The following is a 23,583-nucleotide window of genomic DNA, read 5'->3' on the forward strand; positions in this document are numbered from 1 at the left end:
AGGGGCCGCTGTCCAAGTCTTGCCATCCTTACGAGTTGTGCATCAATACTCTTTAGCTAGAAGTTCCTCCACTGCTTCTGCCTCCTCAACCTCCTCTCGGTCCTCCACCTGCATTCAAAGCCTGTCTGGTAATGCCACCCTCTTTCTAACTGCGCAGAAGGAATCCTGCACACCTCCTTACTATGCTGGCAGCAGGGCTCAACGGCATCAGGCGGTGTTTACTTTGAAATGTCTGGGAAATGTGAGTCACACAGCTGAGGAGTTGTGGTCAGCTCTGGAGACCCAGTTTCATGAATGGTTGTCTCCACTGGACCTGCAACCAGGGAAGGCCGTGTGCGACAATGCTGCAAACCTGGGTGCGGCCCTTCGTCGGGGCAATGTCACACACGTGCCTTGTATGGCTCACGTGTTGAACCTTATTGTCCAGCAATTTTTATCTGACTATCCCGGACTAGATGGCCTTCTGCAGAGGGCACGGTCGCTGTGTGCTCACTTCCGCCGTTCGCATCCCGCAGCTCAACGACTTACATCTCTACAGAAGTCGTTGGGCCTGCCAGTTCACCGGCTGAAATGCGATGTGCCGACTTGGTGGAATTCAACTCTGCACATGTTGCAGCGACTGTGGCAGCACCGACAAGCCCTGGTGCAATACGTTCTGACGTATAGCCTGGGCCAACGAGATCCAGAGGTGGGGCAAATCACGCTGCAGGAGTGGTCTCAGATCAGGGACCTATGCACCCTTCTGCCCTGTTTTGAAATGGCGACGAAGATGTTTAGTGCTGACGATGCCATTATCAGCATGACTATTCCGGTGAATTACATGCTGGAGCACACGTTAAACAGAATTCGGAGTCAGGTGGTGGGACAAGAGGAGGTGGAGGAAGTAGAGGAGGAGTCGTATGCGGAATGGATAACATCTCCAAGGTCCAGATGGTCGGCAGCACCAAGGCGTCAGGCATGGGAGGGTGGGGGAGAGGGATTAACCAGGGCGCATGGTAGCAGCCAAACTGTTGAGGAAGGTGCAGGAGCCGAGGAAGAAGTGAAAGACGAACTGGCGATGGGCATGGAAGACTCATCAGATGAGGGAGACCTTGATCACATTTCTGTTGTGCGAGGTTGGGGGGAGAGGGTAGAGGAAGGAAGCATGATTCTTACCTCGCCACCAACACAACAAGGACTTGGTCCTTCTGGCTGTTCAAGACACATGAGTGCCTTCTAGCTGCACTACCTACAACATGACCCTCGGATTGTCAGAATTCGAAGTAATCCCGACTACTGGGTTGCCACACTCTTAGATCCCCGGTACAAAAGTAAATTTGCCGAAATAATTCCTGCCATAGAAAGGGATTCACGCATGCTGGAGTATCAGCCGAGGCTGTTGCAGAATCTTACATGTGCTTTTCTACAAAACACCAGTGGTGCACGTAGTGAATCTCACAGTTCTAACTTGCCAACTGTGGGACTGTCGAGTCTTCATCACTCAAAGCGTAAAAGTAACACAGTATGTGCTGGTAACAGCAATTTTGCGGAATCTTTCACCACTTTTTTAGCCCATCCTTTGCTAGGCCACGGGAGACAAGAAGTCAGACATATAGTCAACGCCTAGAGACGATGGTACAGGAGTATCTCCAAGTGAACATCGAAGCCATGACTGTGTCACTGGACCCTTGCTCTTTTTGGGCTTCCAATCTGGATAAATGGCCGGAGCTCGCCACTCACGCCTTGGAGATCTTGTCATGCCCCGCAGCCAGCATTCTCTCTGAACGTGTGTTCATTGCTGCTGGTGGTGTGCTGACAGATAAGCGCATGCGGCTGTCCACTGACAATGTAGACAGAATCACGTTCATAAAGATGAACATATCATGGATCCGCAAGTACTTTTCTACCCCTGTGTCATCCTGGGGAGACTAAAAGCTTCAGGATTTGGTAAAATCACCTCACCAACTGTTTTAAGCAACTCTAGGGGAATTGATGCCACTTAAGTGGTGTCTGTGCCACAATTTTTGGAAAAAATGGAGACTCTCTTTGGAGTCCCCTTGCTGTGTTTTACGTGACGTTGGCATCGTCAATTCCAGGTGGGTTGTGTCACCCCCCCCCCTTTTAACCGTAAGAAACTACATACACTATGGCTTGGGGTAACACAGATGGTTGAGTCTGAAGAGCTGTTTACTCGGAGGTCTGCTCCAAAGCTTCAGTGTCTGCTAGTCAGCGTAGTAGCCCAGCTCTGAAGCAAGCTACACCACCTGTGTATCTAATAAGAATTTTTAACTGCATCTAGCCTAGGCAATACTTTGGGCGTAGTAGCCCAGCTGTGAAGCAAGCTGCACCGCCTGTGTATCTAATAAGAATTTTTAACTGTATTTAGCCCAGGCAATACTTTGGGCGTAGTAGCCCAGCTGCGAAGCAAGCTCCACCGCCTGTGTATCTAATAAGAATTTTTAACTGCATCTTGCCTAGGCAGACTGTGGGGACCCCCAACCAAACCCAGACACTCAGCCCCCCTACCGCTCCCCTTTCCTTGACAATACAATAATGTAACTCTTACAACTGGATGGGTGAGGATCGGTCACAGCTTTATTAACTCTTTATACTCATTCCATTAGAAAGGCATTTTATTTCTAAAATAATTCAGCTTGTTGCAGCATGCCCTGTGTCTCCACACCGGCAAGTTGGCCAACAAGTGTAACTCTCCAACATGTCCTTTCTATTTCCAGGCCACGGAGTATCCTGCGTACTCGTATGTAGGACTCTGACCCCCATCCATCAATATTAACGCTTTTTCCACTCCGTCCTGGAGTCCTGACAGGAATATGTCCAGTCCAATATCCATTAAGTGAACACCGTCGGGCCGTATGAGGCCTGCTTTATCTCCTTCCTGTTGTCGGTGTCGTATCACTACACCCCCTCAGTCTCTTCTAAATTTTGCCATCCGAATATTTATTACCCGCCTTGTCCGTTCGATGGCCGTAATGTCTCGCGCACCTTGCCATACCGCTATCGGCACAATCTCTGACCATACTATAGTTAGTTTTGTGAAAAATTCTCTGAAGCGCTCAGTGTCTAGTTTCATTATTGCCATTAGTTATGCGCTCTTGTGATGACCTGGGTCATTTCCCCCGGCCTGTATAACTAAGATGACCGGACCTCTTTCCTCTCTCCCTACCTTGATTGCCTCCATTAGTACCTGTGGCCATTGCAGGCCTCTAATAACTCTCCAGTTGAAATATGTGTTATGAAACTCTAATTTCCTCCCGCCTGGGCGGACTTTCGCCCTTTTTTCTGCCCAATATATATACGAGTGGCCTATCACCCACACTGTTGGCTTAGCGTCACCTGTAAAAGAAACAAACCACGTTAGGATAACAAGTCCGGTCTTATGTATCTCACCAAACACGTGGATCGCCATCTCCCTATCCTCTGAACTTCCGTTTCTGACAGTCCTGCTCTTGCTGCTTCCGTGGCCGCGCCAATGCAGAATCAGTGTGTCCCGTAATCTTTGGGGTGGTTCCCTGCCGATGTTAGGCATTTATTAAATATAGCTTGGAACTGGTATCTTGATAATGGCGTTCCATCAATGTTTGATAGGAAGAAATTACTTTGTAATCTGATGGTTATATACTGTATGTTTTTCTTATTGTTACCCGATTCAGTGTACCGTTTGTGGGTTGTAGAAGTACCCAAGTGCCCCTGCTCGCTGGAACCGTTTTCGATTTGCGTATGCGTACACGTATTGCATTATTGGCTATGACTACGTCCTGGTGTAATAAGCCTCCATTGGTGGTAATTTTGGATTGAGGGACTAATTCGCTTATGCATAGCGGCCCGAAGAAGGCGATCGCAAATGCAGTAGACAGTAGTGTTGCTTCAAATTGTGAGTGTCATCTTAATGGTGTTAGGGATATGATGTGAGAAATCAGTTTTAGTGACACGGGACGGGACGTCTGCACTCCTGACTTGGCTGACCCCTTTTCCACCCTTTTATGGATTGTCTGATGATGAATCTCTTTGTCACATCTCCCCAATTCAGTAGTTGGAAGTGAAATGCTACTCCGGTCAGACACCGCTGCGCTGACGCCCCTGAGATGCCCCTCATCATTAGCTGGTGGAGAAATTCTATGGTGACTTGCAATCTGGCTTGTTCATATTGATCAACCCATCTGCCTGCTACTAGTCGTGTCCACTCTTCCCATGCCTTACCGTATGCTTGCCACGTCGACAGGGCAACTGACGCTCTGATTAATGGCATCAACTATTCGCCACTAGATCCCATAGGGAGTGTGGGCAACTGTTGCCCGATGGGTGGGCTTTGGGGAGGAGCTCTGTGAAAATCTGCCAATTGAATTGTGATAAAGCGTTAGCAGCAGCGTTAGACCCCTCAGCATCGTGGCTAGCGTGGATCCATACATTGTGTTTTAGGCACAGGAATGCTAGCCAGCATAGTAGGCCTAGCACTTTGAGAGACGATGATGCCATCTTATTAATGCGGTGCGCTAGGCTGGTGTTTTTTGTCACGAAGCGCATATTTTTGTTAGCCAGTCGCGCGCCCCATATATCTATTGCTACCGCTATTGGGAAGAGTTCCAGGAGTGTCTGTTTTTTTGTCAGCACTTGTTCTGCCCAATACGGAGGCCATAAGCTTGTGCACCTTTGGTAATTTAGTATCGCTGCATATCTGTACAGATGAGCTACTCCAATGAGTAACAGATACTGCTACAGGCCCAAAAGGTTTTACTTGGCTAGATAAAGTAAAAAATTGTTATTAAATACAAAGGTGGTGTAGCTTGGTACAGATGGGCTACTACAATGCGTAACAGGCACTGCTACAGGCCCAAAAGTATTTACTGGGCTAGATGCAGTAAAAAATTGTTATTAAATACAAAGGTGGTGTAGCTTGGTACAGATGGGCTACTACAATGAGTAACAGACACTGCTACTATGCCCAGAAGGTTTTACTTGGCTAGATGCAGTAAAAAATTTTTATTAAATACAAAGGTGGTGTAGCTTGGTACAGATGGGCTACTACAATGAGTAACAGATACTGCTACTATGCCCAAAAGTATTTACTCGTCTAGATGCAGTAAAAAATTGTTATTAAATACAAAGGTGGTGTAGCTTGGTACAGATGGGCTACTACAATCAGTAACAGACACTGCTACAGGCCCAAAAGTATTTACTGGGCTAGATGCAGTAAAAATTGTTATTAAATACAAAGGTGGTGTAGCTTGGTACAGATGGGCTACTCCAATGAGTAACATACACTGCTACTATGCCCAAAAGGTTTTACTGGGCAAGATGCAGTAAAAAATTGTTATTAAATAAAAAGGTGGTGTAGCTTGGTACAGATGGGCTACTCCAATGAGTAACAGACACTGCTACTATGCCCAAAAGGTTTAACTTGGCTAGGTGCAGTAAAAAATTGTTATTAAATACAAAGGTGGTGTTGCTTAGTACAGATGGGCTACTACAATGAGTAACAGACACTGCTACAGGCCCAAAAGTATTTACTGGGCTAGATGCAGTAAAAAAAATTTTATTAAATACAAAGGTGGTGTAGCTTGGTACAGATGGGCTACTACAATGAGTAACAGATACTGCTGCTATGCCCAAAAGGTTTTACTTGGCTAGATGTAGTAAAAAATTATTAAATACAAAGGTGGTGTAGCTTGGTACAGATGGGCTACTACAATGAGTAACAGACACTGCTACAGGCCCAAAAGTTTTTACTGGGCTATATGTAGTAAAAAATTGTTATTAAATACAAAGGTGGTGTAGCTTGGTACAGATGGGCTACTCCAATGAGTAACACACACTGCTAGAGGCCCAAAAGGATTGGCTTAGCTAGATATAGCCAAATGCTGTGAAAAACACTTGCAGAGCACTGGCACAGACCTGCCTGGCAAAAAGTCCTATGAACTGCTGTAACCTAGCCCTCAAAAGGGCTGCAATTACAACTAGTCCCTATTCCCTAAACCTATCTGTCTATTTAACAGCAAATTCGCTTGCAATTCACACAGTTACAAAGTATAGCGCCCACAGCAGCAGCGGTGCCGTCTAACACTCAGCTGCAGCAGTGAGAAAATGGTGGCGACGGGGAAAATGACTGGGTCTTATAGGGCAAGGACATGTGACAAACACAGCCAATGACACATGCCCTTGCTTGTGTGAAAAAAAAGCACTTCGCTGCGTGTGTGCGCTGCTGATAGGCTGACAGATTGCACCACCCCACTGTAAATGCGGGAAAGAAAAAAAAAAAAGGAGATCGGCATTATTTCTGCGGTGATCCATCCCCTGCCCCTACCCCCGCCCACTCTACACTGAAACTGTCTATTAACATTGATTAACAGTATTACTGTGAAAAAATCCAGTTACGATTTTGGTGCACAAACAGTTATCGAACATAACCTCGAACAGCCGGATTTTTTGCAAATCATTCGGGTTCGTTGAACGGCTCGAACACCGCCCAAAACAGCTCGAATTTGAGATTGACGAACAGTTCGAGTAGAACAACGCTCATCTCTAAAGCTGAGTTCATACTGGCATTTTCAGTGCTCCGTAAAAGTGCTAAAATCGCCATTTGTGGTAGGCAGCTCCAAGGCATACTCACCTGGTCCTCCTATGGGCCGTCGTATCCAGCATGCAGTGACATTCACACTGGGATTATTGCCGTGATAACGTGATATAATCTGTGGCATGCCACAGAATCTTGTACAATGTCACTGTGAAAATCCCGGCAGCGCATCACAGTGCGACACTAACGCGTCGCCGTAGGAACCCATGATCCCAAAAATTGAATTTCATGTGCATGAGCACGTCGGTGATTCTTGGGATATCGGGCTTTCGGCAGCGGAGAGTAAGCATCAGAAGTGTGTGCCCTGCCTTACTGAACTGTTATTGGTGGTATACTGCCATCATTTGGACACTTCTATCAGAAAGTGTTCTTTATTAACTGATTACTAACAGAACACTGTTAGTTTTCCTTTTTTTCCGACAAATACTATGCAATCACAGATTACATACATGTTACAATATTGCCATTTTTTGCAAACAGAACAAAAATATTCAGATTTGTAAATTGTTAGGGAAGGCTAAAGTTTGTTCACCAGCTGCTGCACAGGGCTCAGTTTATCTGCAAGAAAGGCTCATTACAATAGTAGATGGAGGTTTAGAATGACAAAATGACTGCTATAGTCTTCTCTTGGCATACAAAGAAATGCATGGCCATGTTAGGAAACTTTTACGTAAGGCATTAATCTGCCATGAGCAGTAACCTGGCCTCTCGTGTGGCTGATAACTGCACCATGTAAAAGGTGTCTCAGGTGATTGTTGCTGTGATGTCAGAATAAAAGGAGGTGAGGATTGACTACACATCTCCCATGTAAACCGGAAGATAGTTGGCGAGGACAATGATTGCAGTAATATGTAGTAGTTAGTCACTCACCAGTACACGCATCGGTTCTGGAAAACAAATCCTGATAGTGGTTTTTCTGCACTTTGTCACTCTTGGAGTAGGTGCCACGTAGATGCTATAATTTGCAGATGGCAAATTCAGGTGATCTGGGGTCCACAGATTTCAGTGCCTATAGTATTAGAGGTAAACAGATATTGATAAACTTACCCTACCAGTAGAAACAGTGTAAGGACTCGGCCCCACTATCAGTATTTGGTCAGTATTTTCTCAGGACTGGGAACCAAAACCTGGAGTGGGTGAAAAATGTAGAATTGGTGACTTGTTTCTATTATACCTTTTCTCTGATTGTTCCTCTCCTGGTTTTGCCTCTCACTCCTGAGAAAAAATACTGACCTATTCTGTATTCTACAGCATTACATCAAAGGACAGTGATTTGTTCTTGTTCCAGTGATCACGGGGACGGAAAACAACAATAAAGACCAAATGGGAACAACTGCAACCATTTTTGAATGCATCAAGCATCAATAAAAAGTGGATGGATGTGGCTGCTGTTATTGTTGTTGTGTTGGCAGCAGTGTTTCTCCCACGCTCGGATTGCTTAAAACATGTACACATAAAAATATTTATGTGTATATATAAATATATATATATATATATATATATATATTTAAGTCTAAGAAAAATAGAGGCAGCACTCCCAAGGGTTCCAATTCAGTGTGTTATTTATTGACTCATCATGTAAAAAATGGTGATTTTTCGTCCCTAGTGAGGAACTTTTTCAAGCCAAGGGATAAATGACACATTGAATTGGAACCCTTGGAGTGCTACTTCTATTTTTCTTGGACTTATCTCAAGGTTTGGTATTGCCTGTGAGGCTTTGTACCCACCTGTGACTTTTTACTATATTGCTGGTGCTGCACCTTTATTTTGCCATATATATATATATATATATATATATATATATATATATATATATATATATATATATATATATAGTACAGACCAAAAGTTTGGACACACCTTCTCATTTAAAGATTTTTCTGTATTTTCATGACTATGAAAATTGTGCATTCACACTGAAGTCTTCAAAACTATGAATTAACACATGTGGAATTATATAGTTAACGAAAAAGTATAAAACAACTGAAAATATGTCTTATATTCTAGGTTCTTCAAAGTAGCCACCTTTTGCTTTGATGACTGCTTTGCACACTCTTGGCATTCTCTTGATGAGCTTCAAGAGGTAGTCACCGGAAATGGTCTTCCAACAATCTTGAAGGAGTTCCCAGAGATGCTTAGCACTTGTTGGCCCTTTTGCCTTCACTTTGCGGTCCAGCTCACCCCAAACCATCTCGATTGGGTTCAGGTCTGGTGACTGTGGAGGCCAGGTCATCTGGTGTAGCACCCCATCACTCTCCTTCTTGGTCAAATAGCCCTTACACAGCCTGGAGGTGTGTTTGGGGTCATTGTCCTGTTGAAAAATAAATGATGGTCCAACTAAACGCAAACCCGATGGAATAGCATGCCGCTGCAAGATGCTGTGGTAGCCATGCTGGTTCAGCATGCCTTCAATTTTGAATAAATCCCCAACAGTGTCACCAGCAAAGCACCCCCACACCATCACACCTCCTCCTCCATGCTTCACGGTGGGAACCAGGTATGTAGAGTCCATCCGTTCACCTTTTCTCCGTCGCACAAAGACATGGTGGTTGGAACCAAAGATCTCAAATTTGGACTCATCAGATAAAAGCACAGATTTCCACTGGTCTAATGTCCATTCCTTGTGTTCTTTAGCCCAAACAAGTCTCTTCTGCTTGTTGCCTGTCCTTAGCAGTGGTTTCCTAGCAGCTATTTTACCATGAAGGCCTGCTGCACAAAGTCTCCTCTTAACAGTTGTTGAAGAGATGTGTCTGCTGCTAGAACTCTGTGTGGCATTGACCTGGTCTCTAATCTGAGCTGCTGTTAACCTGCGATTTCTGAATCTGAAAAATCTTTAAATGAGAAGGTGTGTCAAAACTTTTGGTCTGTACTGTATATTGGATATACAGTTAGCTCCATATATATTTGGACAGAGACAACATTTTTCTAATTTTGGTTCTTGACATTACCACAATGAGTTTTAAACAAAACAGTTCAGATGCCGTTGAAGTTCAGACTTTCAGCTTTCATTTGAGGGTATCCACATTAAAATTGGATGAAGGGTTTAGGAGTTTCAGCTCCTTAACATGTGCCACCCTGTTTTTAAAGGGACCAAAAGTATTTGGACAATTAACTCCAAGGGTATTTCATGGACAGGTGTGGGCAATCCCTTTGTTATGTCATTCTCAATTAAGCAGATAACAGGCCTGGAGTTGATTTGATGTGTGGTGATTGCATTTGGAAGGTTTTGCTGTGAAGTAAACATGTGTCAAAGGAGCTCTCCATGCAGGTGTAACAAGCCATCCTTAAGCTGCAAAAACAGAAAAACCCATATAAGAAATTGCTACAATATTAGGAGTGGCAAAATCTACAGTTTGGTACATCCTGAGAAAGAAAGAAAGCACTGGTGAACTCATCAATGCAAAAAGACCTGAGCACCCACAGAAGACAACAGTGGTGGATGATTGCAGAATGATCTCCATGGTGAAGAGAAACCCCTTCACAACAGCCAACCGAGTGAACAACACTCACCAGGAGGTAGGCGTATCAATATCCAAATCTACCATAAAGAGAAGACTGCATGAAAGTAAATGCAGAGGGTTCACTGCACGGTGCAAGCCACTCATAAGCATCAAGACTAAAAAGGCTAGACTGGTCTTTGCTAAAAAACATCTAAAAAAGCCAGCACAGTTCTGGAAGAACATTCTTTGGACAGATGAAATCAAGATCAACCTCTACCAGAATGATGGAAAGAGAAAAGTATGGCGAAGGCGTGGTACAGCTCATGATCCAAAGCATACCACATCATCTGTAAAACACGGCGGAGGCAGTGTGATGGTTTGGGCATGCATGGCTGCCAGTGGCACTGGGTCACTAGTGTTTATTGATGATGTGACACAGGACAGAAGCAGCCGAATGAATTCTGATGTATTCAGAGCCATACTGTGTGCTCAGATAAAGCCAAATGCAGCCAAAATGATTGGTCGTCGTTTCATACTACAGATTGTCAATGACCCAAAACATAAAGCCAAAGCGACCCAGGAGTTTATTAAAGCAAAGAAGTGGAATATTCTTGAATAGCCAAGTCAGTCACCTGATCTCAACCCAATTGAGCATGCATTTCACTTGTTAAAGACTAAACTTCAGACAGAAAAGCCCACGAACAAACAGCAACTGAAAACCACCGCAGTGAAGGCCTGGCAGAGCATCAAAAAGGAGGAAACACAGCGTCTGGTGATGTCCATGAGTTCAAGACTTCAGGCAGTCATTGCCAACAAAGTGTTTTCAACCAAGTACTAGAAATGAACATTTTATTTACAATTATTTAATCTGTCCAATTTCTTTTGGTCTGTTTAAAAACAGGGTGGCACATGTTAAGGAGCTGAAACTCCTAAACCCTTCATCCAATTTTAATGTGGATACCCTCAAATGAAAGCTGAAAGTCTGAACTTCAGCTGCATCTGAATTGTTTTGTTTAAAATTCATTGTGGTAATGTCTAGAACCAAATTAGAAAAATGTTGTCTCTGTCCAAATATATATGGACCTCACTGTATATTGGATATATATTTTATATGTATAAATTTTTAAATGCAGGAGAACCACTCATACCAGTCCAGCACACATACCTTGCAGGAGCTGGATCTATGTTTATATCGATAAATAAATATGAGGAGCCATACTGGTCATAACATACAGGTGCATCTCACTAAATTAGAATATCACCAAAAAGTTTATTTATTTCATTTCTTCAATACAAAAGGTGCAACTCATATGTTATATAGTTTCATTACAAACAGAGTGATCTATTTCAAGTGTTTATATTTGTTAATGTTGATGATTATGGCTTACAGCCAATGAAAACACAAAAGTCATTATCTCAGTAAATTTGAATAATTAACAAAAAACACCTGCAAAGGCTTCCAAAGCGTTTAAAAAGGTCCCTAAGTCTGTTTCAGTAGGCTCCACAATCATGGGGAAGACTGCTGACTTGACAGATGTCCAGAAGGCAGTCATTGACACACTCCACAAGGTCACAGAGTTCCAATTTTCACTTGGAAATCAAGTTTCCAGAGTCTGGAGGAAGAGTGGAGAGGCACACAATCCAAGTTGCTTGAGGTCTACTATGAAGTTTCCACAATCAGTGATGGTTTGGGGAGCCATGCATCTGCTGATGTATGTCCATTATGTCCACACTGCCAAAAGTAGCAATACCTGGTTTAAAAACAACAGTATCACTGTGCTTGATTGGCCTGCAAACTCGCCTGACTTTAACCCCATAGAGAATCCATGGGGTATTGTCAAGAGGAAGATGACACCAGACCCAACAATTCAGACGAGCTGAAGGCTGCTATCAAAGCAACCTGGGCTTCCATAACACCTCCCCAGTGCCACAGGCTGATCGCCTCTATGCAACGCCTCATTGATGCAGCAATTGATGCAAAAGGAGCCCCGACCAAGTATTGAGTGCATTTACTGAACATACATTTCAGTAGGCCAACTTTTCGGATTTTAAAAACATTTTTCAAGCTGTTGTTATAAAGTATTCAAATACACTGAGATAATGACTTTTGTGTTTTCATTGGCTGTAAGCCATAATCATCAACATTAACAGAAATAAACCCTTGAAATAGATCACTCTGTTTGTAATGACTCTATATAATATGAGTTTCACTTTTTATATTGAATAACTGAAATAAATTAACTTTTAGATCATATTCTAATTTTGTGAGAAGTACCTGTATATCATCCCTTCCAGTGCGTAGCCTGCCTCCTCATCCTTCACATATATCACCCCACCAGGGCCCATCTGACCTCTCATTCTTCACATGTAGCAGCCCCAAGACCCAGATTTCCCCTTCGTCCTTTACATATATCACCCCCCCAGGGCCCAGCCTGCCTCCTCATCCTTCACATATATTACCCCACCACAGGGCCCAGCCTGCCCCCTCATCCTTTACATATGTCACCCCAGGACCCAGCGAGCCTCCTAAACCCATCACATGTATCATGCCCCACATGGACCAGCCTGCTTCCTCATCCTTCACTTATAGCAGCCCCCCAGTGCCCAACCTGTCCCCTCATCATTCACATTTATCACCCCCACAGTGCCCAGTCTGCCCCCTCATCCTTCAAATTTATCACCCCCCCAGGGCTCAGCATGCTCCATCATTCTTCTAATATAGCCGCCCCCCAGGGCTCAGATTGCCCTTTCATCCTTCACATATATCACCCTCCAGGGCCTTGCCTGCCCCCTTGTCCTTCACATAAATCACCCCCCCAGGGCCCTACCTGCCCCCTTGTTCTTCACATAAATCACCCCCCCAGGGCCCAACCTGCCCCCTTGTCCTTCACATAAATCACCCCCCCAGGGCCCAGCCTGCCCCCTTGTCCTTCACATATATCACCCCCCAGAGCACAGCCTGCCCCCTCGTCCTTCACATATATCAACCTTCTCCCCTGGGCCCAGCCTGCTCCCTCATCCTTCACATATATTACCCCACCACAGGGCCCAGCCTGCCCCCTCATCCTTTACATATATCAAATCCCCACTTCATCCTTTTGCTTATAGCCAGAAAAGGTGGCAGCACTGTGAGAGGAACTTATAGCCACCACGAGCCCAAGACACCGCTACAAAGGGATGAGCATCAGCAGCAGGATGGGTCTGCCCCCAAAAAGAGGACCGGACCCAGCCAAAAATGGATGCATAGTGTGAATTACTTACAAAAGGGAAAGTGTGCTGAAAAAAGGAAAAATTCCATAGTGAATAAAACAAACCACGAAATACAGAATAAAGTAGAACGTACATATTGTTAGATAATATGCTGTCTACTTCCTAAAAAGAAACAGAAGATAGGTGCAGAGCAAAGAGATAAACCCTAGCTGGAAATTCACTGACTAGCTTTAAACTACAGCAGAATGGCTGAACATCCCAATGAGAATATTTCCAGAAAGAATATAAAGGCGCACCTGAAAGGTAATAAGGCAGACAAATGAAAACACCTGTGTTATGCTAAACAGACTGCAGCCAGAATAGCAGAACCTAAACCTTCAGAAAAAAGGTGTGTCAGAGAACAGCAGACAGAGAAGCCAACCACAAAACACTGGCTCAAGGGTTGAAACCCAGGACCATGAAATTTGGTTCTAAGGTCCTCACAGTTTTATTTTCCTCTTTCTGTTTCCCATGCATAATGTGGCACACACAGACACACAATGCTAATTTTGAGTCAATTTCTCTTTTTATCTGGTTTTAGGTGTGATTTTCATATTGCCTACACCTGTTACTTGCCATAGATGAGTTTAAACGAGAATCACATGCTTGAAACAAAGTTGTTTACCCGCAATTTTGGAAAGGTGCCAACAATTTTTTCTGGCCCTTTTTACGGGTTTTGTGTGAAATTATGTCCGATTTGCCTTTTTCTTCTCTGTTTTTTGTGTTCCAATACACACAAAAGAAATAAACATGTGTATAATAAAATGTGTAATTGCATTAATTTTCTTTGAGAAATACCATATTTTTCGGATTATAAGACACCCCCCCAAATTTGGGGTGGAAGTGGGGGTGCATCTTATAATGCTAATGTAGCTTACCGTGGAGGTCGTATGCGGTGGAGCGGGGTCCCAGGAGGCAGGCTCGCTGCTGCAGGTAGCCGAGATTTCAATCTGTGCATGCGCCACCTCCAGCGGCAATTTTCCGGGGTCCACTGCAGTGAATAGGTTGGCAAGTGCGGGAACTCGCGACATTTTCTGAAAGTCCGGGGCCCGCCACAGCCTTGCACTGTTGAATACCCCCTCCTCACAGCTCAGGGCCCGCACCATCGCCCCACTCCTGCCGCCACCTTCAGCTTCCTGCAGCAGCGACCCTGCCTCCTGGGACCCCAGTCCACCCCAGCCGCCTCCTGGGACCCCAGTCCACCCCAGCTGCCTCCCTCCTGTAAGCTGCCTTAAAAGTGGACTATAAGAAGCACCACCATTTTATTAAAACATTTTATGGTACTTAATTTTCTGGAACAATTTCAAGGGTGCCAACACTTACAGCCATGACTGCACATGATGGGTTAGCCACAATGTTTGTACGTGCGCTTTAGGCATCTCCACACTGCCACTGTGTAAGTAACCTTTTTTATTATTTGGTCCATAACTGCATTTGAACCAAAGTTCTGTAAAGTTTATATTATTGTACAAGGCTGCACAAAGTACCTAATGTTGCAGGTTTAAATATGGCCAACTTACACCTCTAAGTAGCCAATTACACAATGCAAGAGAGGAAAAAAGCTCATCTTACTCAGATATCAGGTGCACGGAACAGCCGGCAGTGCCCCTGGAGATTAGCAGGAAAAAACAAGGAGTGATCCAGCATCCAGAAGTCTTCTTTAAAATCAATAATCCTTTATTGGAAAAGTATTTTAAAAATCATATGCAGAAAATTCACAGCCCCCACGGGAGGAGGTGATGTACATCAAAGCATGACTTATTTCACAGGCTCATATGTATGTAGAAATGTTTGTTATGGCCCCTTTTGGGTCATTGCGTACCCACTTGAAGATGTACCAAGCCGCCCCCGGCTTTCCTAAGAGGTCTCGGCTAAATAGAGGATGGGACATTGTTCTCTAACCACCCAGATGTGTGGTGATGTACACCTGAAGAGAATACCTTCATACTATCATAGTGTAACTTTTTCAAATTCTGGTTACTAGTGTTCTAGAACTTCACTTGAGTTCACTACTACTACTACTGACTTCGCTTTGACTGAAGTGTATTTTACTTCCTACTAATATTAGTGTTCTATTGCAAAGACTAGTCTAGCAGACTCCTCATGTCTTTGAGCTCTTAAGAACACAAAGAGCTTGGGGGCATGGTTATCCCAACCACTTAACCAGTTGAACCAATCTACCTTTAGAAGGGTGTTAGGGTACAGTTATCCCTTAAAGGTCATCAAGGCCGGTAATTACTCTGAACGCTTCATCCCCTTGATAACTTCGAGTGTATATTTGTTTTTGCTTGTGACCTAGTGTGTAAGTCTCACTGATGTGCAACACATATTACCCGAGACACATTATCTGCTGGCTCCAGCTTCATTTAAGGAGACCTCTGGTTAAGAGTTTATGCAACTTACGTACATTTCCTATGATTCTAGTTACACAGTGAAATAAAACTATCACACATCGATCCTCAGAGGCAGGACTTTTCTGTGAGAGTAGCTCTCTGGAACACTTGAGACATTCAGCACTGGAACCATGGTAGCAATGCCTAGTTATCCTACAAAACTTATAGTTAGCAAAGAGTCCATATTATTAAAATCAACAAGTCCCATCTTTCAGTGCAATGAGTCTTTTGATGAAGTGCAATAGATTTTAAAAAACCATCACATTGCAACACCCAAACGGCAGAAGGAGTCCACACAATATGGGCACAAGTACTTGAACAGAATAACTGGGGCTAACGTGTAAAACCAAAAATACCACAAACAGGGTGCTTTCCAGTGAAAAACAGGATCACGGGGAGCTCAAGTATTCCCCGGGCACAATGCTTCAAACGTTACACAAGAGTAGGGTGAGGTACTTATTGTTGAAGAGATGACTCTAGATTTTGGGTCTAGAGTTTTGAGGAAGAGGAACTTTCTTCTGCTCTTGGGACAACTCATAACTGTGCAGATAAGAGGGGAGTCATCCCTTTTTCTCCCTTTGAGACCTTCGCAGAGTGTCCTGAAAATTCTCTACCAGAAGTGACCTTGCAGGTTTAGAGTTTCTAAACAAAGCAACCAGTTTCTCTGGAGAGACAATGTCCTCAATTGAAGGTGGAGAAGGGGCAAGAAGTTTCTGCAGAGACCCCGCCTGAATGGTGGTTGTCGATATAGGAATCCTCACCAAGATCTGCGGCAACAAAGACAATTGAAGCAGGTCAGGTAAAGAAGACTTATTTTAAAAAGTATTATAATCACTATAGACAAACATGAACAAGGTTCCAGTCGAGTTGGAACTATTAACAAGTAGTAATGTACCAAGTACACTGTGTGCCAGACAAACCTTTACAAGTACCAGTAACCTCAAATAACAAGGAAGACTGTGAATAACCCCGAGTACCCAAATTCACTCAGGGGAACTATTGATGTACCTGTATGAACACCGTATCCAACACAACCTATGTACACAATAAATTAATTACTAGAACATATAACTTGTTAATATGATCTCGCTAGCCCTGTCAGACACAGAGCCTACCACCATGTGCCCTATCTTAGGTCGTTATCATGCAAAACCAAGAGGCTCTGCACCCCAATATCATAAATAAGGGAAAGTGTAGATATCAAATAATATGCAAATCGTTCAAACATAACTTATGACAATGACATCTGTCGTTGTTTGTCAATATAAGTCACCTAGTTAGAAGTGTGACGGTATGGGCGTCATTAAGCTCATTTTCAAAATCCACCCGCCACACGGCATAAAGAAAAGGAATGATCTCACCCGATTTTCAGGATGCGGAAAACTGTATACCAGATCCCTTAGGGGTACCTGTGTCCTTTTAATGAACTCCCAACGCGTTTTGTCAGCGATGCTGACTCATCAGGGGAGATAATCATAAACCCTCTACTGGGGTTCAAAATCATGACGCTTCTGCATCATGGTGAGCTCTGCGGTGTAAGCTGTATCAGGTCTAAAAATACCGCGCTGTGGAGTCTCCTCCACAACGTGTGACGTATTTCCGGTCCGCGGACAAGGAATTCCGATCTGTGGAATGCACTATCCTTGTGCTGGAACGCAGAACACCAGAAGTGACGTGGTAAGCGCACCTCCTGGAGCGTCCAGTGACTGAAGGTTCCACATATGAATGCGTGCTAGGACGAAGTGTTAACTCCTTTTATCTCCTGCTATGCATCTTCTTTGGTAAACTGTCTGGATTAACAACCTGAAATTACATACAGGGAAAAATACTTAAATCCCACATTGTTCAGAAGGTAGGAGAGCTAATGACGTCTCCCATCTTTTAACCCTTTAGGAGCATGGTCAGGAAATTCTCAAATGAAAAAAGGATAGCTATAAGGTCATGGTCTCCGTAGGAGATAATTATCTCTGAAAAGGGCTCCACCTCAGACAAAACGAAATCGGAGAGACAAGGTGAATAAAGGGAACTTGTCATAGAAGGCATCAATAAAAATCTCTATAACAAGAGAAAGATATGATTATTAATATTATGCATATATTGCATGTGAGTTGTGGCCACATGACGGCACCGACCAACGTGAATGAGGAAAAAAGAAGAGGAGGAAGGGGGTGGGGTGCTGATGTCTAGCCCTATTCATTCCCTACCTCAAAACTTACCTTACCTCACGTGGAGGTTGGCACCCTACAGACCTGCGCAATATCTCTTCTGTTATTGATGTCCCATATATGTTCACCCACTCGTTTCCGGATTTCTCTTTTAGTTTTTCCTACATATTCCATTCCAAATATACAGTTCGCCTTGTACACTATCCCCTTAGTACGACAATTAATAAAATGACGGATGAGATAGATGGTTCCAGTGATATTACTCCGAAAATCTTTTGTAGCCATAATCACTTTACATGATTTGCAACCCCCACATTTAAATCATCCATTTTCATGTCTGTCTAGCCAAGTGTGGGTACTCTTAGATTGAAAATGGCTGTGGACTAACCAATCCTTTAGAGAACTCCCCCTTCTGTATGTTACCTTGGGATATACAGGATCATGTAAAGCGGTTATGGCTGCAAAAGATTTTCGGCGTAATGTCACCGGAACAATCTATCCCATCCGTCATTTTATTAATTGTCGTACTAAGGGGATAGTGTACAAGTCGAACTGTATATTTGGAATGGAATATGTAGGAAAAACTAAAAGAGAATTCCGGAAAAGAGTGGGTGAACATACACGGGACATCAATAACAGAAGAGATACCCCACTGGCTAACCATATTGATTGCCAACATCAAGGCGACATTAAAAACATCACATTTATCGGAATTGACAAAATCCTACCACCAACCCGTGGAGGCTGCTGGGACAGACTTATATTACAAAAGGAGACCCGATGGATTTATAACCTAAGAATGGTTAGTCCACAGGGCCTGAACGAACAGCTTTCCTTTACCCCATTTCTTTAGAGACATGGATTTAACAGGGATTGCTAGATCAGGAAGAGCCGTCGAGTGGGGGCACCATTGCGCAGGTCTGTAGGGTGCCAACCTCCGAGGGAGGTAGGGTAAGTTTTGAGGTAGGGAATGAATAGGGCTAGACATCAGCATCCCCCCTTCCTACTCCTCTTTTTTATTCATTCACGGTGGTCGGTGGTGTCATGTGGCCACAACTCACATGCAATATATGCAATAATAATCATACCTTTCTCTTGTTAAAGAGATTTTTATTGACGCCTTCTATGACAAGTTCCCTTTATTCACCTTGGCTCTCCTATTTCGTATTGTCTGAGGTGGGGCCCTTTTCAGAGATAATTATCTCCTACGGAGACCATGACCTTATAGCTATCCTTTTTTCTTTTGAGAATTTCCTGACCATGCTCCTAAAGGGTTAAAAGGTGGGACACATCATTAGCTCTCCTACCTTCTGAACAATGTCGGATTTAAGTATTTTTCCCTGTATGTAATTTCAGGTTGTTAATCCAGACCCCTTAACTAAAAGATGTGTAGCAAGAGATAGAAGGAGTTAACACTTTGTCCTGGCATGCATTCATATGTGAAACCTTCAGTCACTGGACGCTCTCTCCAGGAGGTGTGCTCACCTCGTCACTTGCGGTTTTCTGCGTTACAGCACAAGGATAGTGCGTTCCACAGACCGGAAGTCCAGGTCTGCGGACCGGAAATACATCACACACTGTGGAGGAGACACCACAGCGTGGTATTTTTAGACCTGATACAGCGAGGTGAGAGCTTACACTGCAGCGCTCACCATGATGCAGAAGCGTCATGATTTTGAACCCCAGCAGAGGTTTTATGATTATCTCCCCTGATGAGTCCACATCCCTGACGAAACGCGTTGGGAGTTCATTAAAAGGACACAGGCACACCTAAGGGATCTGGTATACAGTTTTCCGCATCCTGAAAATCGGGTGAGATCATTCCTTTTCTTTATGCCGTGTGGCGGATGGATTTTGAAAATGAGCTTAATGACGCCCATACCGCCACACCGCCACACTTCTAACTTGGTGACTTATATTGACAAACATATTGTTTGAGCGATTTGCATATTATTTGATATATACACTTTCCCTTACTTATGATTTTGGGGTGCAGAGCCTCTTGGTTTCGCATGATAACGGCCTAAGATAGGGCACATGGTGGTAGGCTCTGTGTCTGACAGGGGTAGTGAGATCATATTAATAAGTTATATGTTCTGGTATATAATTTATTGTGTACATAGGTTGTGTTGTGTTGAATACGGTGTTCATAAAGGTACATCAATAGTTCCCCTGAGTGAATTTGTTTTACAATAGTTTTTATTGTTATTAAAAGGAATTAACAGGGAATAACAACGTTCAAAAAAAGAAATAAAGAAATAAAATATAACAGTTCGAGAGAGTCATATAAGTCGTGAATGATTACAATGTTTGTAGTACACATATTATGATTTACCAGTGACAAAAGAGGTATAGGGAAATTTGGCTGTCCAGATGTCCCATTTCTTTGAAAATGTAGGTACATTGTTATTAATGATAGCGAATGTATATTCGTAGGTTCTATGTTGGTTCATTTTTTCAATCAATTCTTCTAATGAGGGAATATTTGATTTTTTCCAATTAAATGCCAGAGTGTTTTTACAGACTAAAAATAGATGAATTATAATGGATCTTTCAGAAAAATTAAGGGATTCTAAACCTATAGATAATAATGCTGCTTGAGGCGAGAAGGTAATGGGTTTGTCCAGAAGGTCATTTATTAGGATGGATATTTGAGCCCACAGGTTGTGAATTTTAGGGCAGCTCCAGAAGAGATGCAAGAGGTCCCCCCTAAGCCCACAGTTTCTCCAACACAAGGGAGAATTGTTGGTCTTTATGTGGTGAAGTCTGATGGGAGTGTAGTACCATCTCGAGATAAGCTTAAAATATGTTTCTTGAAGGGGCATTGAGATGTTTGAAGTTTGTGTAAAGGATATCGCATTCTCCCATTGGTCGCTATGAAAAGTGTTTTTTAAATCCGTTTCCCAACGGAGCATGTAATGTTTTTTTTTTAATGATAGGTCATTATTAAATCCATTATAGATATGCCGTAGGCTCCAAAAAATTTTATGAGACGGGTTGCAAATGAGGTTTGCCGAAGTTTCAGAAATTAAAGTTTTACCTGAAATGAATTTGAGTATAATTTTTTTTATATGGGAGTAATAGAAGAAATCAGACGAGGATAGGTTGAATTTAGTTTTAATGGATCTAAAGGGTATAATATTAGGGCCCTCGTATAGGTCTTTTAGTTTTCTCAAACCCTTACTTTCCCAGGGATCGAGGAGTTGTATAGAGAGGCCACGAATGAGATTGTGAAGTGTTTAATGATTATAGGCTTGTCTAAGTTAGGGTCTTTGGGAAGTTTTTTTCCCCTTTGCTTTGCGAGTTTTTTCCAGGCCCAAATGGTCGCATGGAAAATAGGGTGAGTTGGGTCATGCGTATTTCTTTGGAAAAGGTGTTTAAATAGCAGTTCACGGGGAGGAGAGTTGTTGTTCAAGGCTGTTTCCAGGGTAATCCAAGCTGGAGGCTTTGTTGAGTTGAACCAGATAGCGCTTTGTTTTATGAGGTTCGCTAGGTAATATGCGGATATGTTGGGTAAACTAATTCCACCGTTAATTTTGTTTTTATATAGGATGTTGGTAGATATTCTGGATCTTTTTTTGTCCCAGATGTAAGAGTTTATTTGATTTTGAATTTTTTGAATAAAAGTATGGGGAATAATTAAAGGGAGGTTACGGAAAATGTATAGGATTTTAGGTAGGATGAACATTTTAGTTGTGAGTGCTTTGCCCCACCATGAAAGATCACGTTTGTCGAAATATATTAATTCTTTGTGGATGATATCGATGATTGAATTTAAATTAGAAGAAATAATAGAGTTGATATTTTTGCAGATAATGATCCCTAGGTAAGTTAATTTTTTTTTGGCCCAGCTGAAGGACGTGTTTAATTTTAGTTCATTTTTTGAGGGTTGGTCTAAATTAAAGTGTAGTAGTTTCAATTTCTCACTATTAATTTTGAAGTAAGAAATTAATGAAAATGAGTCTAGTAATTCCGAAACTTCCCTCACAGAATTTATTGGGTCTAGTAGAGATAACAATATATCGTCTGCGAAAAGGCTTATTTTAAATTGTCGAGATGGTGTAGGGATTCCTTTGATTTTGGTGTTCTCTCTAATTTTTTGGGCTAATGGTTCCATTGCTAGGGCGCAGAGTAGAGGGGACAGAGGGCTGCCCTGCCTAGTACCATTTGAGATGGGGATTGAGTCAGATAGTTGGTTATTCACATAAATTTTAGCTTGGGGGTTGGAGTAGAGGGCCATAATTGAAGAAAGGAGGTGGTTATTAAAGCCAAATTTGATAAGTGATTGTCTTAGGTATACCCAATTTAACCTGTCAAAGGCCTTTTCGGCGTCTAACGCTAATAGGGTGGCTGGGAGTTTTGAGGTGTTGATTATTTTTATGATATTTAAAAGTCTTCTAGTACCATCAGTGGCTTGTCTGCCACCAACGAAGCCAATCTGATCATCGTTGATGAGTTGCGGAAGAATGTCTGATAAACTATTAGCTAGGATCTTTGAATAAATTTTAATGTCCGTGTTTATTAGGGAAATGGGCCTATAATTTTTGATGTTATCTTTGTCTCCTTTCAGCTTAGGGATTAGTGTGATGATTGCTTCTAACATCTCTGATGGAAAGGATCCTAAAGATGATGCACAATTGAAGGTTTTAGTGAGGTGGGGGGAAAGATGTTGATGGAAGACCTTATAGTATTCGTTAATGAATCCATCTGGTCCCGGAGCCTTAAAGAGTTTCAGTTGCTTTATAGTATTTGTTGTTTCTAGAGTGGTAAAAGGCCGATTTAATAACTCGAGACCCAGAGGGTTCAGTTTCGGAAGTTTAACAGATGAGAGGAAATTGTTGATTGTTTCAGTGTTTGGTTGAGGTGTTAAAGGATCTAAGTTGATATTATATAATTTTTTATAAAAGGTTGCAAATTGGTTGGCGATGTCTCTGGGATGATGGTAAATTACATTGTTTTCTGCTTTGATTTTATCAATCCTGTTGATGATTCTTCTTTGTTTAATATAACGAGCCATAAAACGGGTGGGTTTGTTCAGTGCCGAGTATTGATTGAATTTTGACTTTTTGATGACTGTGTCAAAGGAGGAAGAGATTTCGGATCTCAATTCCACTCTTAGGTCTAATAATTATTTTTGGATTGTAGGGGAGGGAGAGGGAAGATTAGTTTGTGCTAATTCTTTTTCTCTGATTAATTTTTGGAGTTTATTTATTCTTGATCTGTTTTCTTTTTTTCTAAGGATGAAATTTGTATTAAAATTCCGCGAAGGACGGCTTTGTGGGCGCACCAGCTTGTGAATGGATTGATTAAGTTGGGAGTGTCATTCTCTTTGAAGTAATTGATGATGGCTTTTTCAATTATGGTTTTGTTTTTTGGAGTGTGGATGAGGGAGGATTTGCACTTCCACAAAAATTTATCTCTTAGGAGAGGGCCTAAGAAGAGTTCGCCTATTACGGGAGCGTGATCTGAAGAGATTTGTAATTTATGGAAATACTGGTAAATTTAGATAGTGAGAAAACATCCGACAGGATTAAATCGATCCTGGATGCTGACTGGTGTGCATTAGAAAAGTGAGAGAATTCTTTAGACGTCGTATTTAAACATCTAAATACATCAAAGAGTTCTTTTTTTGATAGCCAATTGTTCAATGTGGCATATAGATGACGATTAGGGGAGGAGGAGTCGAGATGTCCATCCGGGACTATGTTAAAATCTCCTAGAAGAATTAACTCGCCTTTTCTGACTTTTTCAACCTTATCCAGGATTTT

The sequence above is a fragment of the Phyllobates terribilis genome, unplaced genomic scaffold, assembly GCF_046119375.1.
Source record: "Phyllobates terribilis strain yellow unplaced genomic scaffold, ASM4611937v1 Scaffold_3__8_contigs__length_932513732, whole genome shotgun sequence".
NCBI lineage: Eukaryota > Metazoa > Chordata > Amphibia > Anura > Dendrobatidae > Phyllobates > Phyllobates terribilis.